The 21,482-nt window shown below is 37.0% G+C and overlaps 1 long non-coding RNA gene across 1 annotated transcript; it reads left to right on the top strand.

Moving 5' to 3' along the window:
- Positions 1-20,098: 20,098 nt before the first annotated feature.
- On the top strand, positions 20,099-21,020 carry LOC124272858. The gene is made up of 3 exons (XR_006897450.1): positions 20,099-20,239; positions 20,374-20,490; positions 20,676-21,020. It is a non-coding gene; the product is annotated as an uncharacterized LOC124272858 (long non-coding RNA).
- Positions 21,021-21,482: the final 462 nt, after the last annotated feature.

The raw sequence follows: 21,482 nt of genomic DNA, 5'->3' as shown, positions 1-21,482 counted from the left end.
TGCAAACGTAATACTTTCTACTTTAACACACAAGATTCTGTGAACATACCTGTCAGTCGTTCCTTTAGATCGCAGTGAAGCTGGAGACAGCTGACTTGCTTTGTTACATCGCTGCGTCTTATATACAGTGACATCCCGGATCTGAGATGTGACGAATGAACGCTATAACCCTGCAGGAACATGAAACCATTTTTAGCATTTCAAGGAAAACACTTTCTATATCCCGTGTAAGAGTGGTTGTTAACGTCAGTCTGAATTTTCACGTGATATATATTATTATCGGTGTTGACACTTCCAACCAAGTTCCAGGAATTGAGATTGTTTACTGAAATTTGAAACCACATGAAACGTGGTACACGATCCATTATTTGACTGGACTGCTGGACGACATCTATGTACAAGGGATTGAACTGTTTGTATTTTGACACCCAAATACATAATTTCAAATTGTTGTCGGAACATAAGTGGGTCTAGGAGCCACATCTTACAATTCATCTAACTGTCAACCTTTAGAACCGGGACGGAAACTATTATATAGCAAATGTTATGTCCATTCTATGCCCTAATAATCGAAGTAAATAATTTCTACTTCATGTCTCCTCGTAAATGATTAGCCTTTATTGCTACGTGTATGCCTACTCGTATATATATATACTCTAATGTATGCTTTAATATCATATGTAGTATCCCTTATGTCTATTTGCATGCCTCTCGCATATAGTAGCCCTTATCGTCTTCTTGAATGCCTACTCGTAAGCTCACCTACTAGTAAGCACACCTTGTAATGTCCTAATTCTATATAGCAGCCATTATGTCTACTTCCACGAAAACTCGTATTTAATAACCCTAATGTCTAATCGCATGCCTACACGTATTTAGTAACCCTAAACCTGTCTACGTGTATGCCTCCTCGTATATAGTAACCCTAAACCTGTCTACTTGTATGCCTCCTCGTATATAGTAACCCATATGACTACGTGTATGCCTCCTCGTATATAGTAACCCTTATGTCTACTTGTATGCCTCCTCGTATATAGTAACCCTTATGTCTACGTGTATGCCTCCTCATATATAGTAACCCTTATGTCTACGTGTATGCCTCCTCGTATATAGTAACCCTTATATCTACTTGTATGCCTCCTCGTATATAGTAACCCATATGTCTACTTTTGTATGCCTCCTCGTATATAGTAACCCTTATGTCTACTTGTATGCCTCCTCGTATATAGTAACCCTTATGTCTACGTGTATGCCTCCTCGTATATAGTAACCCTTATGTCTACTTGTATGCCTCCTCATATATAGTAACCCTTATGTCTACTTGTATGCCTCCTCGTATATAGTAACCCTTATGTCTACTTGTATGCCTCCTCGTATATAGTAACCCTTATGTCTACGTGTATGCCTCCCTCGTATATAGTAACCCTTATGTCTAAGTAACCCTAAACCTGTCTACGTGTATGCCTCCTCGTATATATGTAAGGTGCCATCAGTCATACGTCTTTACTCACATTATCTTCGACAAACTCCGTCAGGGCTCGGAAAACTTTGTAAACATTCCTGATTAAGGGTTATTTCTTATGTCACCTTTCCTATATTTTCACATCTGTACTTGAGGTCTTTGCTTAAGATCCCTTTTAATTTTACACATTCACAAAAGAATAATAACAGGCCGTAAGTAATTACTTTGAGGTTACCCGAAACGCTCCTCTTATCGCTTCATCTCGCGCCCAAGGCAGGCCCCTTTGTTTGAGCCAGCCAGCCGAGCAGCACGTTGTTTGACCACAGAGCGCATTGTTTTGTCCAGCTCTAATGAGCCGACTTATGTACGAGTAAGTTCTACTCCCTTTCGCTTATCAATTGTGTTGTTATGCTATAACAGTGTCCGCCATATAGCTGGAATATTGCTGAGTGCGGCGTAAATCTAAACTCACTCACTATAACAGTGTATTTGTCTGTGATACCGCCACTGGCAAAGTTTAATTGATCAGAAAGTTGATTGTTTGAGTAATTGTGATTATCCTCGTAGCCATCCATGTATAACTCGTTATGGGGAAAATGTTTCATTTTTTAAATGTACTGTCATCAATGTTTATAGAGTAGAATTGTAACTTGAAAGCATGTTTTTGCTCAATGGTTGTGTGAGAACGAATAGTGTATAAAATGTTGTTTGTATTAAGTGATCCACTAATTAGTGACAATTTTAGGTTGTACTGTTATTTTATTTGTCACTCCCCGTAAGCAGTTATCTCCCTTGCTCACTGCCATTCTACAGTTTCCGTGAACCGTAATTATTCACTCAGAACCGCGTGTTAGCGGGAGCACTTAGATTAGCCTCAAGTGTGATAATGTTTGTAGAAAGTATGCAATTCATCATTATTATCGCCACGATGTGTTTGCATGAAACTGTCAGTTTACTCATTGTATTGTAGTCGCATCCTACTAGGCAAGGAAGCCCCGTCCGGTTGTGGACAGATGTATCCAAGGTAGTTGGGGGTGAGTTTATATACCTCAACTGGAAAACGGTGTAAAGTTTCATTTATTTTTCATGTTAGTTATTGTATTTTATTAGTTAGATTAACTTGTGTTAAACTATTAAATAAGAGGTGACATACCCACTGGGTCGTGCATCTTTGCTGGAAGTTATGCAAGTGCTATTGGTAGAGTTGACTTTTTGTGTAAAAGATGCATTCTTCCATGTGAATGTTTATATTGTACTTTTATGCACTGTGCTAATCTAAAATAATATGGGATTACGATGTACAAGTTTACCATGTATGTTGAATGTTTTTTGTTTTATTGTTTAGGTCTACCGTCTTCAGTATAAATACAATACACGGACCCAGAGAACGGCTCTGTTCTGCTTTTTACATATAGTAACCCTTATGTCTACTTGTATGCCTCCTCGTATATAGTAACCCATATGTCTACGTGTATGCCTCCTCGTATATAGTAACCCTTATATCTACTTGTATGCCTCCTCGTATATAGTAACCCTTATGTCTACGTGTATGCCTCCTCGTATATAGTAACCCTTATATCTACTTGTATGCCTCCTCGTATATAGTAACCCATATGTCTACGTGTATGCCTCCTCATATATAGTAACCCTAAACCTGTCTACTTGTATGCCTCCTCGTATATAGTAACCCTTATGTCTACTTGTATGCCTTCTCGTATATAGTAACCCTTATGTCTACTTGTATGCCTCCTCGTATATAGTAACCCTTATGTCTACGTGTATGCCTCCTCGTATATATAGTAACCCATATGTCTACGTGTATGCCTCCTCGTATATAGTAACCCTTATGTCTACTTGTATGCCTCCTCGTATATAGTAACCCTTATGTCTACTTGTATGCCTCCTCGTATATAGTAACCCTTATGTCTACTTGTATGCCTCCTCATATATAGTAACCCTTATGTCTACTTGTATGCCTCTTCGTATATAGTAGCCCTTATGTCTACTTGTATGCCTCCTCGTATATAGTAACCCTTATGTCTACTTGTATGCCTCCTCATATATAGTAACCCTTATGTCTACTTGTATGCCTCCTCATATATAGTAACCCTTATGTCTACGCGTATGCCTCCTCATATATAGTAACCCTTATGTCTACGTGTAATATCATCGTCTACAGTGAGTCCACACGTGAGTGCACTCCAGAGGTTACTCGAACATCCGATATGTCGACTTGAGTGTTTAATCGAATATGTGGCAGAATATCTCATACAAATGTAACTTTTAAATGATCAAATGTGATATTTTTAGTCTTTGACTGTAAACAGGTGAGACAGGCGTTTTGAATATGTTCTTGTGACATGCATGCCACTCCCAGAGAGAAAGAAAGTTCTCAACCCTGGAGACATGACCCGTCATCGTCTAACACTGGCCTTTCATGAATCAATCACAAGTCTGACTAGACAGCTATGCCTTCTGGGTAATGTTGCATTGTAATGGTTTAAACATATTTTATTCGGAAACGAAAAGGATTGGCAAACAAGCATAAATCGCTGATGTTAATGCCGCTCCATAATACACGCATCGGTTCACATATATACATAATGTTATAGGTTATAATTATAACAAGTTGAAAAAAAGTGAAAATAAGAACAAATTATCTCTGAATGACAGCAATCTTGGATTTTCATAAATTATCTTTGTTTTATTTCGTGGCCAGGTCATACAGATAAGAAAATAACATAAACTACAAGACTTTTGTGAATCAGATCGTTTGATGTAATAATGCATTGATGCACTGACTGTAGACTATCCATATTCGTCGGATTTGATACTGAGTTATTACCATTCAGCACGTCCAGCAGGGAGAAATCTTTCGCATAAAAATATGATTCATATCGTATGCTATTATATTTAGGACACATGAATAAATAGTGTAATACATGTATTCACACCACAAGTTCCAACACAATGTTCGATCTTGAATTTAGTAGTCGTTTCTGTCAAATAATACACTGTCGTCTTACACTGGGATGCAGTGACTAAAACAGTGATAATATAATCGTTTCATTTCTGATAATGCTTCTTGTTCCTGCTCACATGATTATGAGGATGTATTCCACTATTTTTTCATGTGTCCTAAACATAATAGCATAAACACAACAACAACACAACTAAAAAGCAACAACGTTTGAGGCAGGCACGTGTACAAATCCCACCTTCACATTTGGGAGTGTTTACTCTTGATTTTGAAAGGTTATTCTTACTGTTAAACATCCCATATTCGTTGAGAATATATACCAGGATATCTGTATTGCCAATGGCGCTCTACATGACAGTGTTCAACGTATCCGGGATAAATGAAAAAAACAACCAACCCTATATTGAGAAACAAGTCATTATTTCTGAAAATGTTTTGATACTCATAACTAATTCCCGGATGTGTGTATAGAAGGACCTGCTGATAGCCGGTATTGGGAAACCTCGGCACTGCCAGGAGGGACAAATAGTGTTTTGACAGTCATACCTTTGTTAAATACATAAAAAGCCCCGCATGTCAAGCGCAGTAGTAGGCAATTAGCAAACGCGTCAACGTCAACCTTAAACTAATTAATCAAAGATGAAGTTAGTGAGCTGTGTCGGCACCGACCTTTCTTCTCGGGTACATCCCTTGGTCAAGTGCAGATAAGTAGTCCCATCCCAGCAGGAGAATGTTTTACCACCAACTAAGTCGTAATCGAAAATCAACTTTTGTTGAACAAGATCGAGATTACCATCATGCCATCCTCTTTGTCCTGTCGTTAATACCATAGTCAAGCGCTGACATATATTTTGTTAAGCAGCTGGCGCAAAGCTTACAGTGGCTACACCATAAAGAAAATCAACCTTGTTAGGTAATCATCTTCTTACCACCTACGTCCTGTAGTAAACCTTGTCAGTATAGTGTAGATAACGCATATGGAAACTTCAACTTTAGAGAAACTTGAAAATGACAAACGAGTAGAGCTGTGGGTTATAAAATCCTGGGTTCTACCATCTCAGGCACAATGCTTGAATAAACCGAAGGAACTCACAGCTCTCTCCTTTCTTGTTTCAAGGTAAGAAACATTTATACTTTATTCTTGTTGATGTCCAGCTTGCATTTCCTTGTAATTATTGTCTAGAAAATGTTAGAGTTAAGTTTGAAACATTCCTACGATATTGAAGCACTTTTTGAAATACCTTCCATTGTAAATGCTGGTTCTAGACATATCCAGGGATATTTATTTATGCACATTGCGTCGTGGGCTCCTCAAGTTTTATGTCTTTCATGTACAAACGAATGCTTCTGTTCAATGTTTCTACACTCATGTGTATATCCCCAGTGTTTGTCTAGTTTTATTCATTTGCATGTTAGATCTGTATATGCAGGTTAGATTCTCGTTCATTAGGCTAGATTCCAGTAGCCTAGTTACAAAAAACACGTCACAATTTAATTCTGGACTCACAAAAGTCCAGAAACTCTCCGCCCTGTGGCCGCTTTCTGACAAAGGATCTGACAAAATTAAATATGCAGTTGTCATGAATATATGCTAAGGATGAAAAATGAAAAGAAATTTTTCGAAAACTCAAAATTTAAACTACCTCGCCCATGGGCGAACAATTTCGCTCAGACTTCATGTTTTGGAGGTTGAAAATGAATGAAAGCATGTTTAGAAGTATCACCACACAAAAAATTAACTCATTGTGACTTAATTCGTCTAATTTAGACCGATATTTAAATATCTCGCCCATGGGCGAAAGAAAGTTTGGCCCATGGGCGAGATTTTCTATGTTTGCTCAAAATCATTTTTTTTCAAGTTTGAAGGTTGTAAAATGAATGAAATTATGTTTATTAGTATCACCACACAAAATTTAACTCATTGTGACTTAATTCGGCTAATTTAGACCGATATTAAAATTTCTCGCCCATGGGCGAAAGAAAGTTTGGCCCATGGGCGAGATTTTCTATGTTTGCTCAAAATCATGCTTTTTTCAAGTTTAAAGGTTGTAAATGAATGAAAGCACGTTTATAAGTATCACCACACAAAATTTAACTCATTGTGACTTAATTCGACTAATTTAGACCGATATTAAAATATCTCGCCCATGGGCGAAAGAAAGTTTGGCCCATGGGCGAGATTTTCTATGTTTGCTCAAAATCATGGGTTTTTCAGGTTTGAAGGTTGTAAATGAATGATAGCACGTTTATAAGTATCACCACACAAAATTTAACTCATTGTGACTTAATTCGACTAATTTAGACCGATATTAAAATACCTCGCCCATGGGCGAAAGAAAGTTTGGCCCATGGGCGAGATTTTCTATGTTTGCTCAAAATCATGGTTTTTTCAAGTTTGAAGGTTGTAAATGAATGAAAGCATGTTTAGAAGTATCACCACACAAAATTTAACTCATTGTGACTTAATTCGGCTACTTTAGACCGATATTAAAATATCTCGCCCATGGGCGAAAGAAAGTTTGGCCCATGGGCGAGATTTACTACCTCTGCTCAAAATTCATGTTTTTTTCAAGTTCGAAGAAGGCAAATTAATGAAAACACGTTTATAAGTATCGTGACACAGTTTTCAACCCATTGTGACTTAAATTCAGCTAATATAGAGTGATATATCAAAAAATTTGCCCATGGGCAAGATTTTCTACTTTTGCTCAAAATCATGGGTTTTGTCAAGTTTGAAGGTTGTAAATGAATGGAACTATGTGACTTATTTCGGCTAATTTAGAGCGATGTAGAAAATACCACGCCTATGTTCGAAAAGTCGACTATGGGCAAAACCGTTTCACGCACTTCTGAGCAAAATTTGGCTTTCAAATTTGTGGCTTGTGAAAAACATATCAACGTGAGTCTGTAACTATCATGACACTTGCCAAAATTCTGTCTAGGTTTTCTGGTAACGAATTACTTCATGTTGTACTTACCGTGAATTTTCATTGGAAAAAATATATAATAAATCATTGAGGATGAACATGATTTATTAATGAAACAAGTGTCACGAACACATAAACACACATTGGAGATCACTTTATGTCTGAGGGCATTTGACATGTCCGGAATTGAAATATACAAGAACTAAATGGAAGGCGATATCGTGATAAACTATATACTTAGGAACACGCATAAAACTAGAATGATATACATGTCAATGTATGTTCACAAGAACTACTAAGAACATACTAGTATGTGCCTTTTCACAATAGGTCAAAGTAAGTGAATAGGTTTAATTTGTAATCACAGAGGATCACTTCAATCAATTATATACAAACACATGTATAAATATAGATATATACACACAAATATCAATCATCTTTATTTACACAGTAATCTTTCATGCCAACAAAAGACCTTAGGATAACGTTACAAAAGCTCGAAATAAAAGATTACCTCTGTACATATCTTAGTAACTAAGACTTTCCTAGATGAGCAAAAATATATTACAAACGAATTTCGCATGACAAAGAAAGCTTATACACATAAAATATCTTGCAAAAGATCGAAATTCAAGATGATCAATGTGCATATCTTGTTAACCAAGGTTTATCTTATCTTATCCTATGTTATCCTATCTCTTATAGAGTTTTTTCTCCAGCACTTCGAGTGTTCCCCAGTTTCTGCGCTTGTAAGAAAAAAGAGGGATCACGTCTACAGTTGAATTGATTAATATCTCGTTTTACTGGCACCAGTACCGACTCCTAATATATCTGGCTATGTTATTAACCCAACGAGCATTTGGGATTTGCCGAGGTTTTCTTATTGACAATTTCAGTTAGCTATTGCTGTGTGGTACGTACATCTTGCACATGATCATTGATAATGAACATTCGTCATACTTATTTCTTCAATGAATGAAGAATTTATTGAAACTTGTCATTAAAATCATATGCCATGTTATATTTGCACAAGTCCTTACGGAAGCCTAATGCTTTTGAAAATCGAACACAGTGGCTACATTAATCTGAGCAAGGATCCTTGCTACTTGGGAAGGCATATATATACACACACACACAAAGATCAATATTTTTACACAGTAATTTTACATGCCCAAAATGCACATAGGATAACCTTAAAAAAGCTCGAAATAAAAGATTATCCATGTACATATCTTAGTAACTAAGGTGTTCAACGGCTTTCCCAGATGACAAGAATATAATACAGGCTAATTTCGCATGACAAAAAACCTCATACACATAAAATATCTTGCGAAAGATCGAAATTCAAGATGATCCATGTGCATGTCTTGTTAACCAAGGTTTCCATTGCCTCATTAAAGTTTACAGTAACTGTGATGTCTACATTAACGGGGCCTACTGTTTAATTGTTTACAGGCTGCCGACACCATGAATGGCATGTTGTTTTACACTCTTTCACTTCACATGAATTTGACAGTGATTACCAAATGTTAAATTAATAGTCATGATACACAATCTTGTCAGCTACTTGGGAAGGCATATATATTTTTACACAGTAATTTTACATGCCCAAAACACATGGCAAAAAATACACATAGGATAACCTAAATAAGGTGTTCAGTGGCTTTCCTAGATGGGCAAGAATATATTAAAGAATAATGTTACATCATGACAAAGACAACTTATGCAACAAGTCCAAAGACATCCAAAATCTATATACACCGTATTTTCATGTGCAAACAAAATCAGTCAACAGACCCATTGCACACAGGGATCCATGTGAAGTTGAAAGCTTTGAAGGGCTGTTTAGTTGAGGTATTCTTGAATCCAGCTATTGTGTCCTCCTCTTCCTTTGGACAGACACCTGAAACATTCAAGAACAAAATCACTATAGACATCTGTCAGGAAGAATTTGAACAAGATCCTGCATATAAGTCGGAAGCAATATTTCTAATAATCCGAAATTGGAGCAGAGGTTGTTTTTCTTGAATCCTTGTGCAACTGTTCAGAATTCAAAGAAGCAACATTTGTTTTGCTGTGGCTGGGAATATGCCGAATATGCATTATGTCTATATTCTATTCCCTGATTCTCTACTGAACAAATGAATCGAATCATTTTCACATCATACTTGTTCAAATGAAGCTCATGTGTTCAATAGGGCAATCACATTAGCTTAATGTCAAGATGACTCACAAAAATACATGTTAGGAATAAAACTATGAGTCTAGATTATGTTGCATTATACATAAAAGTATGTACTAGTATTCACGAACCTGGGACTTCCTGGATATTTTCGGTGACTTTTCTGGAGAGCTGCCAACAAATTTTCTGGTAATCTCCTTTCTTCCGTTGGAGCAGCATTGAAGTTTTCAAAGTCCTTAAAATCTACTTCAGGATCAACTGTTGTGGACAGTGACTGCAGGTAGCGTTCCCAGTCATCTATTTCCGAAGGTTTAAGGCGAGCCGATTCTTTCCATTTGGGAAGATCTCTGTACATGGATCTTGTAATATCCTCGATGGTTGTACAGAGTGGCCTTACAACAGACAGATGTGGGTTCATACCTGTCAAGTTCATCGGGATTTCACGGTACATTTCATCTGGTAGAGGCCAGTCTTTGTAGGCCAAAGTAAGCTGGCTGCCTTTCATGTATATCTTGAAAATGTGGGGGATAGAATGTCCTCTAAATGCATCGCAGCCGGAAAACATGGCTCTGAAATCCCAGACAGATCGTAGCAGTTCTGAATGGGAGTTCTCAGGTCTATATGCAGTTTTCAAAACTTCCAACAACTTGCCAACAGTTGGAGCGGACTTGTGGTGGAGGGCTTGGGAGAATTTTGAAAACATCTGGTCTATATCTTCGTGTGTATGACCAACCATTAGGAAGTTCAGCTTTACCTTAAAGGAATAATAATTCATTTTAACAATAACAGAATCTCTTAAATACATTATCCTTTAAATAAGATTCATTAAAGCTATTACATATTACTTCACTGCAATTATTATGTCTTACCTTCTTGATCATTTTAGCTGCACGAGATACCTGAGGAAATATAGCATTGTCACGTTCTTGTTGTCTTTTAGGGCTGTTGTCCCCTTGTATGTACAACACTTCTGGAAGCCCACCTCCTTTTACTCTATAGGAAAGAATGTGTCATTTAATTTTACATCATGTGAGTGATAACTAGAATGAAACCATGATATCAAATGCTGAAGCCATGGCTTGCTTAATCATGAAAGATTATTTAAGAATGTGTAACGCTGTTCGGGTTGGACACAAGGTCTGTCTTGTGTGTAGGTATTCAATTTATCACCCTTCGTTGATTGCTCGATTTGTTCGTTTCAATTATGAACAGATGGTGTAACGTATTGAATGATGTAAAGAATGATCAGAATGGTTTACTTTTGATTGATGACATATTTGTTTGCATTGATGAATATTCAATTATGTGTATGCTCATATACAAATGTACATCATTCTTAGCTAATATATACCAAACATATTTCCCACACCTGTGCTATCCTCTGGAGAACTGTAAGAAGAACTGTACAGGTCACGTTACAGTCTCCAGGCAGTGCAGAGTTCCACACATATGCATAGGACTTCTCATTACCATGATCCAGAACGCCTGTCACATGATGCTTCATTCGTGTTAGACCAACGTCAGCCTGTGGGTGAAATATGGATTTGTAGATAGTATTCAATACTGCTTTTATACCGTCTTCGTTTGTCAAATTGAATATAGTAAACAAAACGCTCATAAAAGTTATGCATATGTTTCAACCTAATAACATCCATTCTGAATTGGAAAGTGTACAGAATTTAAAGATCTAATTCACATCAAGTACTTTGCTCCAATCCAAAGCGTCATAAACCTTACATACGTTGAACAAAACTATTTCTACTGTTAGGATCGTTTGATAGTGTCTATGTGCCTACATAGTATATCTTAACATAAACAACATCACGTATAACAAATAACAAATGGCACACAATTGTGAGAGGCCATTTGTGGACTAAGAGGCTGGTGATGAAGCCAATACACAAGGGTGCATAAGCCAATAAACAACAAGCTGATAGGGTTTATGGTTTGATTAGTTCTTCATAGACCATTGGTATGTAGTACCCTGGGTCTTTGTTGATCAAAGGTTTATGGCGGCGGATTTCGATGGCTTCCTAACCATTTCTTTTTGTGAAGTCCTGATTCTTGGTTAAGAGGATTTCCTATTTGTCAAACTGGTTCGTAATTAGGAGATGCCAGTTGGGGACTAAGAACAACAAATGGGACTTGTAATGATAATGAAGCCAATAAACAAGAGGGAATAAGTTGTAACAAAGTTTTTTGTTTTGTGAAGTCCTGATTGTTGGTGGAGAGGATTTCGAATTTGTTAAACTTGATTTGATGGGTATGGAATTTCTGTTGATGATCTGAGAGGGCTTATTTGCTGTCAGCTTTGGCAGTTGAGATTGTGTGTACAAAATGGTATCCAGGTTATAACCTGTAGAGTAAAAATACATATTAAGTCTTTTCTGAGTATAGTTACCGCAAGTAAGAAAATAGTGTAGGACGCTTTCATATCCACAAGAGCAACATGTACTGTCTAGTAAATGCCTGATTTACTTATCAGCGTTTAGGTCGTCACTTCATCCGAGCCTGAGGCGGCAGTGAACGATTTGGCAAAAACGAGTGCCATAATTCAGGTCATTCTCGGTCTTTGTAATTATTATTTTTTAAAATTCTGTGAGACTTCATGACTCTTTGGAACTTGGTAGGGCTTTCCACAAATTTGTCGGGTGAAAAGGATTTGGCATAAGAGGCAGATGTCCTTTTATGTACTTTGTATTTCTTTGTAGCTTCTAGTTCCGGAGACGAAGTTTGGGATCAGGTCACAAAGATATTTTGGGAATTGGTTATTGTACATCTTGAAGAAAAAGATGGCAATACCTTCTATATTTCTCGTAAAGTGGGACTCTTTAATGCAACTATTACCATCATATGGTAAAGGAAATATAGGATATCATGCCTCATTTACCTTGGATTGTCTTGGGAATGCTGGCAGGCTTGACTTTTGTTGATCCATGTTGTCAATTATGATAGAAGAATATTTCTCAGGGTTCTCTCGGGTTTTGGAGATGTGCCGGTAGTATTTTTCTCTTGAAAGGCTAAAATACAGTTTTGAATAATGAGTACTTCTTATTGATAACCTTGAAATCCATATTTCTTACAAACATAAAGACACACACACACATGCATACACACACTAGCGATATCTTTCAACACAGAAGAAGAAATATAGTTTATATCATACAATAGAGTGTCACATACTGCATTTCATTTAAAAGGCCATTACATTATTACAGGGATTTAAAAGCAGCATTCGGCCAAATGGCCTATGAGACACATGTAGAATCACAGTTGTATAAAAACACTGGTAATAAAATCACACCCACACATAAACACACGCAACCCCAAACATGTACACGAACACAAACGCACACACACAAACGTGCGCAAGCCTACACACGCGTGCGCGCACACACACATTCACTTTCTCACAATAAAAAGTATAAATTATATAAATAGAAAACATATTGATGAGTGAATGCTGTCATTGATATTAGAATAGATTACACTATTACACAGAAATTAAGAGAATCTTTCCTATTTTATGCTGTGAGTTAAAGTTCTAAAATTTAATCTTCGCCTCGACATTGTTTAGGCGATATATTATACCTTTGTAAACATACCTTTGTAAATTGAGGTGTGCCTTTAATCCCTCTTTCAACTCTTTCTGTTCTTCTTTTGATGGCTTGCATAGCATTGCATTCTGGTAGTCCAGACAGTCTTTGCACTGTGTGAAGTCTTTACACTGCGGGGGATGATAACGTATATGATCAAAATATATTATACAGATTTAACTTCACCTATATTTACAGCTATATCTTTTGTTCATAAAATCTGTATCATTTTCTGTGTCAGCGATGTTAGTAAACAGATTAAGGAGCTTCCCTTTTCATGGTGGCACTGAAATGAAATATCAACAAACATTAACTACCTTTGGTATTGTCACGTGGTTAAAGTGTTCGGACCACATTTGTAGAAATCTGTTGTATTTCAAATAGATTGATCCATTCATGCTGAATTCTTCTTGGTATTCTTGCCAGATCGCCCTCTTCGTTAGTGTTGAAGGCAGCTGAATTTGTACCCTGTGTGGCATTGGGTCTCCAAATCTGTGAACAAATAACGGCCATGTCAGGTTCTTCGTCGACTTTTAACGCAACTAGAGTAACACGACAGCACACTTTCCCGATTATTCCCCATTACGATTGACAAAAACCTTTAACACATTCCGAATCACATTTAATCTGGTTCAGCTAGCACCTTCGTTCACAATCAAAACAACCTGGGATACCACTAGTACTTGACTGCTGAATACCACATCCATTACAGTTGAGATCGCGTAACACTAAAATGCCTAACGCTTGGAGAACATATATAATTCCGCCTAACAAATACCAGAAATGGACATGTTAACATCCCAATATTTATATAAATTGAATAGATATGTTATGCACTAAATATTACAGGACGAGTGGGTTTTGTGATATTTTACTGCCAAATGAGATCCGATCTGATAAAGTCAATAAAGCACTTCCAATCAATCGTTCAAATATTCACTGCCTTGAGGCCAAAGTTACCTTCTGGTAAAACGGGTTAGCCAGAGCTTTGCTGCTAAAAAACCGTTTTGTGTCGTAGCATAAATCTTTTCGATGATCTGGACTGGCTGTGACGAGGCCTTTCCTGACATCTGACAGTGCGCTGTAATACCTAAGGGAAACGTATAACATGGTGTATACAGTACACTTGCAGACCAAAGGGTTACCCCTAAAAGGGACCTAAAAGGAACATACTATATATTCCTAACCTTAGAATGTGAACAAGCAAAGAAAATAATGAAATTGCATTCCCACTGACCTTGATTTGCTAATCGCAAAGATTAGTCGCCAACACTTCGGACACACCGAATGGCCTTGAACTGTGAACATGATGTTACATGCGTCCTGTTCTTGGTAGTTGAAAGTAGCCTCTAATTGTGACATGATGTATTGTCTCTGTACATCTCGATCTTTGTCCCAAAAGTACCTTCTTTTCTCCAACACCTCAGAGCTAGTGAACTTGTCCAGACACTTCAGGTCACACTTGTCCTAAATACCGCTTGAATACTATCATTTTCAACAGCTTTTCTCGCCTTCTTTCCTGGTTTGTCCTAGAGCAAAAAAGCAGGTGAGGACCTCACTATAGAGACATCTAAACAGTGAAGATTCCACAGATGTTATTGTGATTAAATAGCGAAGCATCTGAAAACATCTATTTTGGACAGCAGTTGTGTGATTTAAGCAAGGTAACACTTACTTGCAATTGGTTTCCTTTTCCGCCTCGGAATGACAACAGGGGTGTTTCTGTCATTTGCACTTTCTTCATCTGCTAAGAGCAAAAATGTAATTAAAATGTAGATATGGCTTGCAGAAATTCAGCTTGGTTTAAATGTGTACGTGTAATAAACATGCCCACAGAAAATGGCAAAGTTTGCTTCTGTCTGATAAATTCGTCAGATATCTATTATATAATACATGTATATATTTAGTACGAACACAAGTATTCGATAGTATATAACACAAGCATTCAATAGTATATAATGTTACGACAAACAGAAAATACTATATTTCAGAAAATGTGTATTTTTCTGTATGGAAATACATTTCCAGCAAATAAGACTTTGATTCCTGAATATACCGTAAATTAGCATAGTTCCTTTGGATTTTGAAAATTATATAACTTTGCGCAGATGATTTGACAGGTGTCCAATAACTCAGCATAGCAATAAAATCAGTACTTCCATTCTGTGCAAAGCAACTCTTCAAAGTCTTGATGGTCGAATAAATCTTCTGAGAAGAGGGTATAGTCAAAGCAAATGTCATCTAAATCTTGTACAGCTGTAAAAATAACGAAATTCAGTCCTAATCTCGCTACTGAGTGGTCAGTGAAACTCGAATTTGTTTATTATATTTGGTTAAAACAATAAATGAAACATTCAACTTTATGGATGACAACTTCTTGTTTATTCCGTCGAGCGACGTTTCGATGAAGATTCTTACATCGTCATCACTTTTAGCCTGATAACGATGTAAGAATCAACATCGAAACGTCGCCCAACGGCATAGAAATTGTGTGTTTCATTTGATGTCTCACCAACATCTAGAATGCCGATCAAACAATTAGTTAATACAATAGCTTAACTTACTACATAACAAAACAAAAGTATACAAAGTAAGTGGCCATGGATACTCGCTTCAGCTACAAATCATACTTATGGATTTATCAAAATGGATATAAGTAGGCCTGTGGACCTTTTAACCCGTTAATAATTGTCAGGCCGGGAATGTCACATTTCAAAAATGACTCTTGCCAGGAATGCCCACATGTCAATAACATGCAATAGATTAATTACTTGGATTACCGTAACCGGTAATAGACTGTTCCCACACAAAAGAAACGTTACCCTCCTACCATCTATGAATTACTATCAAAAATATGTTAGAAGGTATTAGTTTACAAGAAAGCTTACCAACTTGTCAGCTAAACAACAAATCACGAACCAAATTCTCAAACGAATTCATACTGCATCTTTTTCAGAAGAGTTAAATTGTCCTAATTTCCACCATGACGAAATAAACCAACAACAGTGATTTAGATGTCCAAAAGAAAGACAGAGATAAACCATTTAAAGTCACAATTTTTCAATTATTAAAACAAGAAACAACTGTTTTAGACTGTAAAATTGTAAAAGAATCATTCCTATGATTTCAGTCTTTTAAAACATGTTCTGCTGATTTGAATTAGTGAAAACAAGTACAAGGAGAGCCACATTCCATGTTCACGCAACCACAACTATTGCCGGGAGAGCCACATCAATTTTGGCTATCTGTTTCGGAAATGTGGGTCTCCCGGCCTGTAACCATTTGTGACACTAGTCGCGTGAAGTGAGGACGAGCTGTACGTTCTATTTAATAGCATTATTCAAGGGTTTTCTCCAGCCGCAATATCGCAAAAACGTATTGAGTAATATCTATAATGCAAGCGATAAATAAATTCGAATATTGTAACAATAACGTAAAGGGCAATTGCTCGTTTGTGGGTATAAACGTATCTATACAGTCACTTACCAACGCAGTTCAAGTCCTTGTGAGTTCTGGCTTCTTGATTTGAGGGGCGCCCGATAACTGCATCTGTCATGGCTTCAAATGTGATTTCTTCCATAAAGGAAATAGGGAACTAGAACATAAGTGAACATGTGTGAAATTCGCAAATCCGAAGAAACAGTTTTTCTTTTAGCAAAACAGTGATGAAGATTGTCAGAAGGAATCACTGGATATCATATATATGCTACTTCTTCATCAAGTTGTTGAACATCCATTTCTGGTCCCTTGATGATGATGATTTGGAGATTTAACGTGCGCTCTGATGCCTTCTCCATCCCATAACAATATATAATCGGAAGACATTAAGTCACGATAAAGTGATTTCCCCAAACAGAATTCCCATTGGTCAGTTCGACATCTCATGTAATAAAACAATCAACTGGACATTACAAATGATTGTGAGATATTGAGCACATAATGCGCAGACATGAATCTTTCGCCTAAATACCTGCACCTGCACCTGTATATGCCACAGCTAGTGTCACTTAATTGCCCAGCGTGATCAATGGAATGAAGCAAAATACACTTAAAAACGTCGGCTCGTTTACTCCAATACACAAGACCAAACATGGGACAGACCGATTTCTTTGCTGGCGCTCGAGCTTTCCTGAAATTACGTAACTGGACCGTTCCACGCCGTGGCCTCATGTTTGCACTAAAATACTCAACAAACTGAGATGGTACACAGAAATGTACGATTGTAAACGAGATAGTGGCAAACTATATTAACATGTTGTGGATGATAACAGCACTAACTTGAACAAGTATTTATCACATTTATCTGCAATAAATAGTTATCTGTGCAGAGATCATTTAACATAAGGCACATTTGAAACAGTAATGACGTTGCATGATGTATATGGTTATTGTTTATTTTCGGCAACCTGTGTTGGTAAACAAGCATTTTGTGCTTATTAACAATTTCAAACTCGTGATCCATAAAAACTTGTTCCATAAGGTTACAAATAAGCAAAAATGATTGACAACTCATGTGTAAATAGATTAATGAAGCATGTGTTCATAAATAAATGAAGGAAAGATGCAATTAACAATATGATGATAAGTGCTGCAATGAAAACAAGTGAACATACAGGCACACAAGAGTTCTAGCATTTACATTTAATATATCCATTTCAACACTTTTGCTTAAAAGAAGTCTAGACATTTCTAGATCCTATCCGTAGATGTAAAAGAAGGCATTTTTTTTTCTGATTTTACTATATTTAGTTCAGTTGTCAATTTCTACCTCCGTAATATACATCAAAGTATATATTACATTTATTTTGTTCTTTGAAAAGGGCGTGAAATGTCTAGCCTCGAGAGGCAGTGAATTCCAGAGTTTGATTGTGTCTGGAATGAATGATTTGGCATATCTTATTGTTGGAATATGCTTTTTAAATTAGTTCAATCACGTAAGGGATAACAACTATTATCCCCGACTAATTGGGGTAATAGATTCCACAGATAGTCCGGTAATAAACGATGATACATTTTATAAAGTGTTAGCAATTTATAGTATTTTCGCCTTTCAATCAACGAAGTTTCGCGATATATTATTTCATATCTTGTTCTACGGACAGCACCAGCTATTCTTCTAAGGACATCTAAATGTAGTTTTTCTAAAGTAAGAGCTTGCTGATCTGTGCAGTTGTCCCAAATCCAAATATGAGAGCAGTAATGAAAAGAAGGATGAATACAAGATTTGTACATGGTGTATATATGAAATGATAGAAACCGTTTTGAGCACAACTTTGAACCTACTTACCTATGTATTTTTAATACAAATCAAGATAAACCGATTTAAAGCAACTTACTTTGCATACATTGAATAAACGTTTCTAAATGTTTAAAGCAGGAAACAGCCGATTGGGAGACCCATATCCTCATTTCGGTTAAGTGTGTGTTTAGCAATACTCTGTTATCAAATTAGGGTCTGACTCAATTCAATATACAAGACGTACATGAATACAATGGATTGACCAGCATTTCCCTGACAGCGATGATGAGGGGTATAAGAGTGGGCTTGTAAGTAACAACTTCCTTTGAAACGTCTCGTATATGCTTTTACAACTATTAAAACGTCTCATTAATATATACGACACTTGGCGACGTTCCCGTCACTTATCATTGACCGACAGTTGACGAAAATTGGAAGGAATGGCGATGCAGTGGCAGCTTGGATCTTCGGTGCACAGAGTTCTCACATTTGGATTGTTCGGTGGAAAAGAGGAATGTCAGGTTCTGGTGTTGTATCCGTTGCGTGCCCCTAAAAAAGTTACAGTTGAAGTAAGTTAATTTCTATCAGAAACTAGGCTTGTATTTGATCGTATTTATTCGAGATATGTTCATCAATGGAAATTCTTGATGCTAAACAAAATGTACGCCATGCAATCCGTGTCTACGTAAGCTCTAAAATGCACATAACTAGAGGAAAATATTGGATAATATTCGATAAGGGCGTTAATCGGTTATAAAACCTTTAATTTCCCTTGAGTGTTATGTGTTTACCATTGCAAATTTCAGCTAGACAGGTGCATCAAGGGTAATGTGAAGAAACTGAACTACTTGGTGACGAAGTACATGGGAAATGACAGCTTCCTAGATGAGTTAATCGTGGCTACTGACGCGGCAAAATTCGCTCGGACTTTGAAGTTTTTTAATGATTAACGGGAATATCAGTTTCTACAAAGGTAAGACGAACAAACTTAAGCAAATCAGTATGAGATGCTTGATGGGCATTTAGTAGGTATTGATTTACATCTTCTTTTATATTTACAACACGATGTTTCTGGGCTGCTTCTTGCCCCTTCATCAGTTGAATGACAGAATATGATTACGAGAAAAATATATATACTGGGCAAAAATAGTGAGGGATATATATGTAAATTTTGAAATTATGAATAATGATCTATATATTCATTTACATATGGTTAAAAAATTCACATTCACAAATATCCCTAACTTATTTTGTCCAGTATAGTATGTACAGGAAGCCAGTGAGATTGTATTACAAATTGATATGCTCAGAGATCGAGGAGATTAAGTAATGTGTTTTGATTGAGATGGACAGACTTAAAAGAGTGATATGTTTATACAATGAATGTACATAAAGTTTATACAATGAAAAGGATTGGATATACATAGCACATACATGAAAAAACACATAAAAGCATGTACAGTGAACATGGGGAAACATGTATATTGAAAGCTTATCATTCTATGCACCACGTATTCGGTAGGAAAACACCCTAATCCCTGTTAATTTCAGGTTTTGCGCGGTGGATCCAGATGGCCTCCATTAATCCGCTAAATCAGTATGGTTTCAATGTTAGTATACATTAATTTGGCTTATTGTGAGTAGTTACACAGTCAAAGCAGGTGACATTGCATGTTAACTTTTGTAAAATTGTGTAATTGTTTAGCGTGGCATGTATTATAATACAACTTGTTTAATAAACAGAACAATCCGCGACGAGCACGGCAGTTTCTGTTGAACCAGTAGGTTTGGAGGAATCACCTGACATCCATGGCGAGGGGTTGGACACCAGCGACTTCCAAGCCGTTGTGGAGGTACTTAGACCACTCCAACACACTTTTTTGTGATCGTATGACACTGTCAACTCAGTGCTTACATCTATTCCCACAAACACAAATGGGAAATCCAAATCCGAATACTGACCACTTTACAAACTTTATAATTGTAGACATTTTGGAGACTCCACCCAGCTAACCCCCAATTTGACACTACAGCAGTACTTGACTCCAAACATAAAGAATGGAGAGCGAAATGCATGGCAGCCGTGGGCCTGGAATCGGAGAAGGTATGTACATGTCAAGAGGATCAGTCAGTAGTATATCAATATATTGATTAATATGTCAGCTAGTTGCGGGAATGGACGGCTTCTTATTTCCCTTTTTGAAAATATTGATAGTAATAACAAGTTATCAGAGCGTACGTATCGAACATGCTCATTCAGATGAGATACAGAGTTTTATTCTATTTTAGACATACTTTGGGGGTGCCTACAAGGAACACCTGGCAGTTTTGGTGATGTCTCAGAGGTGTTATGATGCCGCGGTAAACATCATGACACAGTATCAACATAATCAACTCCCGAAACAGACAGCAAAGGCCGTCAACAGGGCGTTGTTTAAAGAAATACCTGGAACACGGGACGAGGAAGCCTTGTAACAGAAATTGATTGACTTCAGGGATGGAAGGACCGGAAAAGAGAACTTTAACCGGACTTTAAAAATAATGAAAAAGGGAAAGGTATGAATTAGTTTTAAATTACTGAAGTTTAGCTGAGGAAATATATGCTCCACATATATTATGGATTTGGGATTACAAGATGACATGATACATTATGTTGCCTTCACACCAGGTATTATATATAGATCCACTGGGCAGACAGACAGAGACGCACACGAACACGCACAAACACACACACACAACTTGATGACCGAAAGGATTTTTCATTACAGACACAAGACGGATTGACCTTGAAAAGGGGAGAATGAAAAGTTAAAACAAGAACTGAAAAGGCAAGAGAAAAGGATTGCGTCCTTGGAAACAGAAATCCAGATACTGAAGGTAGGCAGAATATTATTCTCCGAAACTAATGTTCTTATCGCCATACTCGACATGTTCTTCATGCTGTTTTGATATGCAATGTCAAATATTATTTCAGGCTGGTGCTTCTCATGGCATTGACCTGCCACAAATAGAAACAAGTAACGTGAGTACTATGCACATCTGCACAGATTATCAGACTGCACAGTCATCTCATTATAGAACATTACACTCCTGTAA

Source organism: Haliotis rubra, unplaced genomic scaffold, assembly GCF_003918875.1.
Source record: "Haliotis rubra isolate DU_JTF1 unplaced genomic scaffold, ASM391887v1 Scf1739, whole genome shotgun sequence".
Lineage (NCBI taxonomy): Eukaryota > Metazoa > Mollusca > Gastropoda > Lepetellida > Haliotidae > Haliotis > Haliotis rubra.
The sequence above is the reverse complement of the archived record's forward strand: the minus strand, read 5'-3'. Positions and strand labels throughout refer to the sequence as shown.